The 12,650-nt window shown below is 44.1% G+C and overlaps 1 protein-coding gene across 6 annotated transcripts in view; it reads left to right on the top strand.

The window, feature by feature from the left end:
• Positions 1-12,650, top strand: part of LOC129825967 (rhotekin-like) — a 124,442-nt gene that overhangs the window by 93,463 nt on the left and 18,329 nt on the right. The window lies entirely within an intron of this gene.

The raw sequence follows: 12,650 nt of genomic DNA, 5'->3' as shown, positions 1-12,650 counted from the left end.
CTCACTGTTTTTTGAGGTATGTTCCAGAGCAGCTAGTTCTCCCAGGGTTGCACAATTCTTAAAATCCTGCTTGGTTTCTCTGGGTGCATCTCACTAGTCCAATGTGGCTTCCTCTCTTTGGGTCTTAGGTGAAAGCAATGTGGTTGAATACTGTAGGTTATTTCCTTTCACCTGTCCAGTTATTTCAGATTATTGCTGATGAAGGAAAGGAGACGAGGAGAGGAGGCCAGTGTAGACTATTGAGACCCAGCCTTTCTCTACAAGGGGGCAGGAGAAGTAAAAATGTTGTGTTATTGGTTTTCCTGTCTCTGTGTTACCATTATAGAGTAGTACCCTGCAGTTCATGTACAGTGTTCTTAAGACCAAGCCAGGCCATAAATACACGTATGGTCTGTTCTGTACCCACCATTTCATACATCTTCTCTCTTTGGGTCTGCTGTGTGCTGAGCACACACACACACACACACACACACACACACACACACACACACACGAATGCCCCAGACTCCAGTGTAAATGTTCTATCACACACTCTAGCAATAATATGGTACGTTATTGAAAGTCCATGCCTTTTACTTATTCTGTTTGTCTAAAAGCTGGTTTTGATGAAGGACCAAAAGCTTTCCCTTGGATTCTGACAGATCATTTTTGGAATCTTCTTGACTTGTCCTACCGTATCTCCAGCTATGTGTGTTGACGTGACATCTGATCCAGCTGAGAGACGGGTTTACAGTCAAACCGGAATCTAATTAAAAGAATCTGGAGTTAACACCCTCAATGTTAACGCCAATGAATTAATTTGGCAGGTTCAGTATCTTCTCTCTGAGCCTACTTATTTTAGTCAATTCTCACAACTGAAAACATGAGCACGGCAAGCAGTATCAGAGCGCCAAGACTAGGTCCAAGAGGCTTCGAAACAGCTTCTACACCCAAGCCATAAGACTCGTGAACAGCTAATCAAATGACTACCCAGACTATTTGCATTGCCACCCCACGGTGCTGCTACTGTCTGTTATTATCTATGGATAGTCACTTTAATAACTCTACCTACATGTACATATTACCTCAATTACCTCGCTTGCACATTGACATATTGACTCTGAACCGGTACCCCCTGTATATAGCCCCGCTATTGTTATTTACTGCTGCACTTTAATTATTTGTTATTCTTATCTCTTACTTTTTTTTAGGTATTTTCTTAAAACTGCATTGTTGATTTAAGGGCTTGTAAGTAAGCATTTCACTAAGGTCTACACCTATTGTATTCGGCACATGTGACATATAAGATTTGATTTGAAGCACCCAAGCTAACTGGCTAACGTTGGCTAGCTTGCCAGCTACTTCCAGACACAAATGAGGGAACAGCTCACTGACCATTTTAGTCACACTAGCAGAGCTGGCTTGGCTGTTTTTATGTTATCCAGAGCGTTGGTGACTGCAACTGTGCTGCTGGCAACAATTTAATTATGCTTTTTTTGCCAACGCTTACTGACACCGGCCATATTCAACGGGTGTTGAGCTGTGTAAATTTGTCAGTCATTCTGTGCTCTGGCACACTAAGACAAGAGTGCTCTGAAATCTGAGTAGATGGCCAGAGAGAATTTATCAACTACGTCTATCGACAGTTGTCGCAGTGACGACATGAACATTCTATTGAAATGGTTACTTGCATAGTGGAGTCTTTTTGTTTTGACATGTAGCTATCTAGCTTAACAATAAGCCATAATCCCAACTCATAACGTTACTACCCTGCATGAATCTGCAGGTAGCCAACCAACCAGGTTCAATGTTAGCTAGCTAGCTAACAGACTATAACTATCAATGAAATCAAGAAACAAATAACATTACTACACAGATCATACACATAACATTAGCTAGCGAGCCAGCCAGCTAGCTAAATTCAAATGGCTCGCTCTCCTGTGAAAGAGGGATGTGCGACATATGTCTAGTTTCCTGAAATGAGTGACAAATGTGATTATGTATGTAATGCTATTATTATAAAGGTAGATTTTTATGGTGAATATTTTCTTCCCCAAACTTAACTCACACGCTGCGTATGTATGCCAGTTAGGCTCTACACCTGTTTATAAAGCGGATGGTGCTTAATTTTAAGAAGTTATTTGGCCAGCTACGTCTACAAAACATATATCCCTAGGGGCGAGGCTACAGTCGTGGCCAAAAGTTTTGAGAAAAACACAAATATAAATTTCCACAAAGTTTGCTGCCTCAGTGTTTTAGATATTTTTTATCTGATGTTACTATGGAATACTGAAGTATAATTACAAGCATTTCATAAGTGTCAAAGGCTTTTATTGACAATTACATGAAGTTGATGCAAAGTCAAGAGAGTATTTCCAGTGTTGACCCTTCTTTTTCAAGACCTCTGCAATCCGCCCTGGCATGCTGTCAATTAACTTCTGGTCACATCCTGACTGATGGCAGCCCATTCTTGCATAATCAATGCTTGGGGAGTGTGGGTTTTTGTTTGTCCACCCCTGCCTCTTGAGGATTGACCTCAAGTTCTCAATGGAATTCATGTCTGGGGGTTTCCTGACCATGGACCCAAAATATCGGTGTTTTGTTCCCCGAGCCACTTAGTTATCACATTTGCCTTATGGCAAGGTGCTCCATTATGCTGGAAATGGCATTGTTCGTCACCAAACTGTTCCTGGATGGTTGGGAGAAGTTGCTCTCGGAGGATGTGTTGGTACCATTCTTTTTTTCATGGCTGTGTTCTTAGGCAAAATTGTGAGTGAGCCCACTCCCTTGTCTGAGAAGCAACCCCACACATGAATGGTCTCAGGATGCCTTACTGTTGGCATGACACAGGACTGATGGTAGCGCTCACCTTGACTTCCTCAGCAGTCCAATCCCTGTACCTTTTGCAGAATATCAGTCTGTCCCTGATGTTTTTCCTGGAGAGAAGTGGCTTCTTTGCTGCCCTTCTTGACACCAGGCCATCCTCCAAAAGCCTTCACCTCACTGTGCGTGCAGATGCATTCACACCTGCCTGCTGCCATTCCTGAGCAAGCTCTACTGGGGGTGCCTCGATCCCGCAGCTGAATCAACTTTAGGAGACGGTCCTGGCGCTTGCTGGACTTTCTTGGGCGCCCTGAAGCCTTCACAACAATTGAACTCTCCTTGAAGTTCTTGATGATCCGATAAATGGTTGATTTAGGTGCAATCTTACTGGCAGCAATATCCTTGCCTGTGAAGCCCTTTTTGTGCAAAGCAATGATGACGGCACGTGTTTCCTTGCAGGTAACCATGCTTGACAGAGGAAGAACAATGCACCACCCTCCTTTTGAAGCTGTTATTCGAACTCAATCAGCATGACAGAGTGATCTCTAGCCTTGTCCTCGTCAACACTCACACCTGTGTTAACGAGAGAATCACTGACATGATGTCAGCTAGTCCTTTTATGGCAGGGCTGAAATGCAGTGGAATTTTTTGAGGGGGGGATGCAGTTCATTTGCATGGCAAAGAGGGACTTTGCAATTAATTGCAATTCATTTGATCACTCGTCATAACATTCTAGAGTATATGCAAATTGCCATCATACCTACTGAGGCAGCAGACTTTGAAAATTAATATTTGTGTCATTCTCAAAGCTTTTGGCCACGACTGTACATGAGGTGTGAGACTATGAATTGAAAAAGTTGCAAAAAAAGGAGTGCTGTTTTTTTCCTTACTGCACACAAGCTGGGCATCATTCACAAGCGATAGGCTAATATTGTCACCCATCACACTGTTCTTGATTTAATCTTGTATTTACATACAGTGCCAGTCAAAAGTTTGGACACACCTACTCATTTCAGGGTTTTTCTTTTTACTATTTTCTACATTGTAGAATAATAGTGAAGATATCAAAACTATGAAATAAAACTATGAAATAACACATTGGATCATGTAGTAACCAAAAAAGTGTTAAACAAATCTAAATATATTTGAGATTCTTCAAAAAATACATGTCGTCTATGCACTTAAATAGCGAAATAGGACGCTTTTCACTGGTTCATTTTCATGCCAGCCAGGTAGGCTATATTCTTGTTTAAAGAGAAGCAATGTGCTTAACATTAGGAAAGTTGAGAAATATAGTAGGTCTAATCTATAGAAAGCTGATGGGATCCTCCTCTTTTTAAGAGGCCATCACTCTGTTTTCTCCCACAATTGCATAGCCTATAGAAATGTGGCACAACATCAGCTCATGGGCTCTCATGAAGTGTTTGATTCGATTTGACGACATTTGCATTGAGTGATTAGAGGGACAATAGAATGTGGGGCAGTTAGCAAGTTTGGTAGGCTACTAATGACCATCAGCGGCATCAGAGCTAGGAGAAGCCTAATTACCGTGACTAAACGATCACGTGGAATTTGACTGCCGTCATGACTCGTGACCGCCAGTGTGGCAGTAATACGGTCACCATAACAGCGCTAACTAGGGGCACTAGGCCTGTGTAATTGACTACAAACCAAGCTGTAGTGCATTAGGGTGAGGCTAGTCAGTGCCAGAAGGTTTTATTGTGTCTGTGAGCAAGGCTGGGCTTGGCTGCCAGTCTACACTCTTAATGAATTACCTTGTTGTTGGGCCTCTGATGTGCACTTTGAAGATTTTAGAATACCTGTCCACATTTACTTTTCCTCAGCCAACAAGACGAGTAACGAACAGCAAAATCCCTAGCCCATGTCAGTCTTCCATCCCCCATAGTAGAAAGGTTTTCCTATTCTGTTGGTCAGCTTGTCGATAAAGAACTAGCCTATCTCAAACAGACTCTAGGACAGTTGTGGGATGATAGGTAGACAAGGTAGTAAGCTACGTGCGAAAGTTCCATAATGTAATTAGCGGGAAATCACACAGTTGTCAAAAGTGCACTGCACACGCCAGCAGTTAAATTTAACCTTTATTTAACTAGGCAAGTCAGTTAAGAACAAATTCTTATTTACAATGGCCTACACCGGCCAAACCTGGATGACACTGGGCCAATTGTGCACCGCCCCATGGGACTCCCAATCACGGCCGGTGGTGACCCTGGAATCGAACCAGGGTGTCTCTAGTGACGCCTCAAGCGCTGAGATGCAGTGCCATAGACCGCTGCGCCACTCGGGAGCCCAAGGGACCTTCATGTGACAGAGATGAAAATATCCGTTAGAAAAACAGGAGATCTAATGTGCAACAACTAGCATCGGTTGCTAATATGACCAGGATTGTGTCTTTGGCTACTGGACAATGAAAGAAAGTTTAAATAAAATAATTATTTTATCCTCCACGGATATGGTCTGATTTTGGCTAGGCTACTTTGAAGCAAGGTAAGACATTCCTTATAATATGCATTTCAACTTTCTGGTTTCAAACAATTAAATGTATCCATTTTCACAATGCATACTCATTGCAAAATTGTGTGTGACGTGCTGATGAAGCCGGCCTGCCATTGCCCTTGCATTTTCTGTTTGAGATCCTGGCAGATTTTCTGCTCAAAGGCTCTGTATTTGTATGCTGTACTCATGAATAAGTTGCATAACAAAGATACGGCCAATTTAATAAGCATGACCAGTCAAATGTATTTCCATCGACTGGTATTTCCATCAATGAATAGGCTAAAAAGCATGATTTCGCAATGGGATTTTTTTTCTTTCTTCTCCTGGACTATTGGCTGAAGCTAAAATGTATTCATCGGCTCCAGCCAAAAGCAGGCGATTACTAGCTGTTACCGGCTAACGGAAACCCTGCCCTACACACACATCCACCGTGAATCGCACCCCCAGCTAGCAGCATACTCTTTTCAAAGAATGAACAGTGCTACGTAAAAACCCTAGGCTGTAGCTCCGCTCCACATACCACACACACACACCGCCCCCCTCCGAGCTGGGACTCAGCTGCACTGGAACGCTCGGCGCCTTTGTGTGAGAACAGCTGGCTGCAGAGTGACACAGTCACACACTGCATATCATACCCCCCCCCCCTATTGTTTGTGAATAATTGAATACATTTGATGGTCACGGGTTGTGTTCAGTTCTATTGGAACAAAGGTCTCTGGCTTTCCACCATCAGAACAGTGCAGAGTCCATTCGGGCCCTGGTGACATCCGAGCTCTGGCAGTAGCCTGGGGAGGGGAGAAGTATGTGCCTTGGCCCGGACCATGGTTGGACCGCTTTGTGTGGCCGTGTTGCTCTCATTAATGGAGGCAGGCAAACACCCCACCCAGTAACTTCTTTGCCTCCTGACCCCTGGTACCAGAACCAAACCACTACAGTATGCCCTACACCTGATCAAGATATTCATGTGGGTTCATTTAGTGTTTGTTGTATATTTGCATTTGGTGGAACCTGTGTTTTGTTTGTGTGCCTCTGTAGTGTATGTGTTAGCATAGGCTATCTTTGTGTGAGGGATGGATAGACCGACCAAAGTCTGAGGCTGTTTTTGTGCACGTCATGAAACTATAGTGTGTGACTGTGTGCGTGTTTGTGATTGTGAGTGAATGAGAGAGACACAGGGCCCTATGCTTTTTTGTGTGTTAATGACAGTCTGCTGATGTACGTTCCTTTCGCCCCTTGTGACCACATCCCACAGCTCCCTTGGGCCTTTCCAGGCCCTGCCCCTCCCTCCGTCCACCGCAGACATGCCCCGGGTGTGGGAGAGAGGGAGCAAGGGAAAGCAGAAGAGGAAGGGATTTGGGTGGAGTGGGCAGGCACGTAGTTGTGGCTGACGAATTAAAAGCCAGCTAGCTTTGGTCACTAAAACCCTGATGAATGGGAGTGGTCAGGAATTCAGCTCACTGTGTTATGTGCGCATGGTGTTTGTCTGTGTGTGTGAGAATCTGTGTGTGTGTGTTCCTTTGGGTGTCAATGAAAGATTGTGCAGTGGGAAGAATTAACACTACATTATTTTAAAGAGGAGTGCTTGTTTACTCTATGCTGATTGGTGCAGATGGTCAGCGAATGAGGATGTCTATGTAGCTCATAGTGGAGGGGAGTCTCTTCCACACCTCCCCAGTCCTGTGCCTCTGTAATTAACTCTATAATAAAGTTAACCCTCCCCCTACAGCAGTGGGTTAGGCTCTTGATACTGGTGCTGCTTTTCCTGCTGTCACTCGTCTTTCCATTGTTCTCCCTCTCTCACTGTCTTTTCCTCTTTTCTGTCTCTCCCTCTCCTTGGTCATCTCGGCTGCTCTAAGTAGTCAGTCGGTGCTTATGTGACAGATAGGATACTCGGGCAGGAAGTGACCTCACAGTACTAGTCTTTATTCAGGTGCAGCGGACCTGGATTTCCTCCCACGAACACGTGTCCCCAGTCACAAATTTAAAGACACGCTGACACTGCAGGCTCACAAACAAACACAACCTTTCTATTTCCACCTCTCTACTACGTTCACACATAAACACACACACATAAACACACACACGTAAAGACACACACGTAAAGACACACGCATGCACACACACTAGGCTTGGGTGGGATCCAGATTTTCATACCTTCATACAGTTCTTCTGAGATTTACTGTATTACCGGCATAGCACACACGGGGGCGCTAAAAACACAAAATCTAATTGGGCCTCTATTACCAGAATGCAAATAATAGCAAAAATCACACGGACGCTGTTAGCTAAATGCTAACGCGCAAAAACGAACATAAACTAATTGCAAAGACTGGCAAATCCGGCTCATAAAGCGGGAGCTTGTAGCTACCGAATGCCATTTTTGGTGAGCGTGGACATTTACAAGCGGAGGTGAACGAGAGAAATTGTGCAAATGAACAAAGTTGTGAAGCATGCTTTTCTGAAGGGAGAGCAGCATTTGCACAAGGAGCAGAGGGGAGAAGATAGGAGGGAAAAAACTCTAGTAGTAGAAAGCACAGGGAAAAAATAGAAGCAAGACATCTGATGGCAAACATTTAATAGTGAATTGCATACAAGTGTAACTTCATTACCTTGTGTGCAGCACAACAGAGACTCGCCGATTTTAGAATGCTATTGACTCACCAGCTCCCGCTTGTTGTGCTCTTTACAACGAACACATGACTGGCTCAACTGTTCTGGGGAACTACGGTAAACTTCATAATGTGACAGGTAAAACGAAGAACGCCATCTGCTTTATCTCCTAACGTATTGCACATGTTGACTGCAGGTATTTTGCAGCCTCCCGGCACCTCTGATTCAGAGGGGTTGGGTTAAATGCGGAAGACACATTTCAGTTGAATGCATACAGTTGTACAACTGCCTAGGTATCCCCCTTTCCCTTTAACTTAAAGTAGCTACAAATATTCACATTTTATTGAAAAACAAAGAAATAGTATTGACAGTATTGAAAAACCATACCGTGACATTTTCCAAATACCCAGGTATATGGTACACTGCCTAAGCTTAACACACACATGTGATTCATTGGTTGAACTGTCAATCACATCAATAGCAGACTAGAAGCTCCACACTGTGCCTGCTCCTAAACTGGTGCTGTTGAACTATCCTTCCATCTGGGGTTGGCGAGTCCATAGTCCATGATCCTGGGTAGGGTTCAGGGGTCAGAGAGGAAGCCTAACTAAGCAGAACAACACAATGTAAACAAGGCCGTGTGAAATCCCCAGTGTGAAGACCCAGGCCCAACACATCACACTGATCACAGAGAGGCTGCCAACACCCTACTTCCACCAGGGTATCAGCAGCACACACACACACACACACACACACACACACACACACACACACACACACACACACACACACACACACACACACACACACACACACACACACACACACACACACACACACACACACACACACACACACATCCATTTGTCTCCTGTCCGTCCCTCTAAGCCAGACAGACCAGAAGATTCCATCTCCCTCAATTATTCCAATCTGGGCTCATTTTCAACACTCACGCTTCATTACCTGGGAACAGGCCGGTCCCTGTAACCCCGCTGCCCCCTCACCCTTCCATCTTCTCGCTCTTTTTCACTGTCTCACATCCAACATACTCCCATCTTGCACTCACTCTCACTGCCACTGACTGGCACCCTGGCATGGGGCACTGTATTGGCACCAGGCATAAAAATGGGGTGGTGTAAAAAATAACTCTGTCTGTTTGGTGGTGCTAGGTTGCTCCTTTTTGTGTGTATTATATTGTCCTTTGTGCATTCAGCCTCAGCTTGCAATGACGATAAAACTGTTTTATATTAGAAACAGTACCGAGGGAAAACAATTGGTTGTTAGTGGGCAGACTTAATCTCTGAAGCCCAAACGTATCACAGTTTAGATATGGCGTGTACTGTAGATATCAGGCTTCATCACACTCCGCAGACGTACCTTATCCCTGTTAGAATGCCAGGAGGAGAGCTTGACCATGTTTTGCTGTGTGCGTGTGTGCATTCGTTCATTTGTGTGTACATTTGTGTGGGTGTGTGCATTCGTGTGTGTGTCTCTCAGGCAGTGGCACGGAGGGGGATTAATAACAGAACTAGGTTGAAAGTCTCATTTTGGGAAAGCCCCGGAGGAGAAGGCTGCTAATTTCCTCTCTATAAATACAGTGAACCCGACTGGCATGTAGGGCAGCAGCACAGGTCCTGTACTACACATGGGCTAGATCCGCAGGTTCACTGGTGTGTGCTACGTAGTACTGCAGAAGATAAGGACACACACACACAGAGTATACTACACAGTCATACACACACATAGGGGTGGCACTATTACCGTATAACCAGCGGTTATGGATGAAGACTGTCATTAAAATAATCATCATAACCATTTTACTTTCTCTTTTGGAGGGGGGGGGGGGGGGAGGGGCGAAAAGCTGACCGAAGACAGGACGGCCGGACATTTTGTGCAGTTGAGTCCGTTTCTAAGGTAACATGGACTCTTTACAACTTCATGGAACGTTGTTGCTCCTTGCTGAAACAAGCAAGGTGTTGTAGCGAACGAGTATTCGGTTGCCTATGCATCGTCCCTCATCCCTGCAGCAGCACGCATAGAAGTAGAATGATTAGAATGGGCTTGGAACCTTTAACCCTGCATTGTTTTACATCAGATAGCGCTTCGATTCCGTCTCGTATCTCGCAAAGGGTAATGGGATAGAACAATGTGGGCTACCATAACATTTGGAACATTTCTTCCTCAACTGATTTGAATTCATCGACGCTAAAACAATAAATATGTCAATAATGTTGTTGTTTTTTTGGTCATGGAGTCTTAGTCGCCCCATTTTACATCTAGCTGAAGATTTATTGTTTGTGCAAACACACTCTTATACACACACTTTGACTACACAAACTGACAGAAAAGCACACACAAAAACACACACTGCTGCCTAAAATTCCTTCTGTCGTGCTGTTCTCCTTTCCCTCTTTGTTCAAAAGCTTATAGGAAGATGAAGGGATATTGTTGCTGTTTTCATTTCACGTCAGCTCTGCTCTTGCGTTTACCTCTAACATTGTATGCCTGCATATATATCACACATGGCCCAGGCATCTTTAATATAATAAAACTTTATTGTCGATCCAGAATGGACAGTTTTCTTTGGCATCACCTTACATTAAAAGGATACATTCTCACGTCCCACATTTTAAAACAGTCCATCATAGCGCGTAGACTAAAAACATATAGGTCATTGATACGTTTACTCACAACTGACCGCTGCCCCAACTGCACTCTTCAAATGGATAAGTGCATATACCGATACAATTTAGGTTGCATTTAGTAGTCCAAAAGCGCAAGGAACAAATTGTTTTACCACATTCTTCTTAGCCATGGGCATTCTGAAGCACCGGCCAGAAGGAAGCCTCTGGAACTGAGGGTGGGAGGGATCGCCTATGATAGCCAGTGCCTTCCTTTTTGACTGTTTTGTGGAACAGGCTGCTCAACTGTGCCTGTGGCCGACCAATTACTTTGCTGGCTGCGTTTACTATTCTGGGCAGTTTGCGTTTGCTCCTCACGCTCAGATTGCCATACCTGACTGTCATATTGAACGTGAGGATGCTCTCCACCAGACTGCGGTACATCCTCTCCAGAACATCCTGGCTGACCCCCAAACCCCCTCAATTTCCTGACTTGAAAACACACGCAGGCTTGCTTTAAAAAAAAAAAAATTGTCTGCATTCTCTGTAAAACTCAGCTTGTCATCAATTTGTGTCCCTAGGTATTTGAAACAGTCAACCACCTCCGCTGGTTGGTCGTTCAGAGAGTGTGGTTGGGACATTAGCAGGTTGTAGCCATTGATGATCAGCTCCTTTGTCTTGGCCACATTGATGTGGCACTTGACCGGCAAAATTCTTGAAGGTTATTGGCCCGATTTATTTTATTTTTTTATTAAAAAAAAATATATATATATTAAAAACAAAAGCTGTCCCCATCTGACGTTGCTCTGGTGGGACTATTTTCTTAAGACGCTGTGTCATCCGTGTACTTGGAAAAACCTCACGTTGTTTCCTTGGATCTTCATCTCGTTAGTGTAGATGGAGAACAACAACGGTGAGAGGACACACCCCTGTGTTCAGGGTCAGTTTATCAGAGGGCCCCATTTTTTTTAATGAGAACCCTCTGTGGCTGGTCAGTTAAGTCCAACCTGCGAGGCCTCCGTTGACATTCAGGTCTAGTAGTCGTTTCAGCAGTGTGTTTTATTTTGTATTGAAAGCTGAACTAAAATCAATTAAAACAATTTGTGCATATGATTTTGCATGTTAAAGGTGACTAGCCGTCATATTCACCAAGGTCAGGGTAGCATCCTCAGTCCCATCTTTAACAATGTCAATATTCTTTATCAGGCTTAAACATGTTGGTGTGACAGTATTCCATAGGGAGAAATCTGTTAGACTTTAGAACCCCTTTGAACGTTAAATGATGTAACTGTTTTTGGAGATGATTGAATTGATGTATTACTGTACTTTTGACCCGAATGGCTGTATTACAACAATATTGGTGTAGGCCCACAGCTTTACCCTGCTTGGTTTGGCTGGAGGACAATGTATTTGGATGTGTTTTGATTCAGAGCTGTTAGTGTATTTAGCGTTCCCCACCATGGTTTTGTCCTAAGCTGTGCTTTTTGTTCAAAGGGCATATTAGTTTACCCTATACAACCCTCTGTCTCTGTTACTGCCACGAGAGAGCTGTGGGCCAGAATGCATAAAAGCACTGGATCCAGAGAGCCAAAATGACTCCACATGTAGGCAAATGAGTCCAAGCCACATTCACTCCCCATCCACCCCACTGTCCTTTTTGCAGTGCTCTGTTTGGGATGGATGGGAGGAGAAGAGAGCGAGGCTATTTGAAGACAGTGGAGTGAAAAATGGCTTGAGAGAGACCGAGAAGGCGGGGAGAATAAAATAAAGTAGAGAGGGAGGTCTGTAAGACCGTTATCACTTTGGAGTGGTATAACAAAGAGATTGAGTGTGAGAGGCAGAAGCGTGCGTGCGTGCGTGTGTGTGTGATATTAAACATGTTTAATTGGACACAAAGCAGCCAGCTGAGATGTGGGTTGTTGTCATAGCAACAGGGGAGGTCAGTAGCTGGGGCTACTTCCAAAACCCGAGAGAGGTAGAAGAAATGTTATGGGGGATCCTCCGTACAAACTTAAACGTGCAAAGAGACAAGTCCTATTTGTGTTTTCACCTATTTCTTTGTCTCTCTCGTCTCTTTCCTGCTTGCTTTGTCCTCCATTTTTA

The sequence above is a fragment of the Salvelinus fontinalis genome, chromosome 28 (genome assembly GCF_029448725.1).
Source record: "Salvelinus fontinalis isolate EN_2023a chromosome 28, ASM2944872v1, whole genome shotgun sequence".
NCBI lineage: Eukaryota > Metazoa > Chordata > Actinopteri > Salmoniformes > Salmonidae > Salvelinus > Salvelinus fontinalis.
Note: the sequence above shows the minus strand (reverse complement) of the source record. Positions and strands in the feature narration are given on the sequence as shown.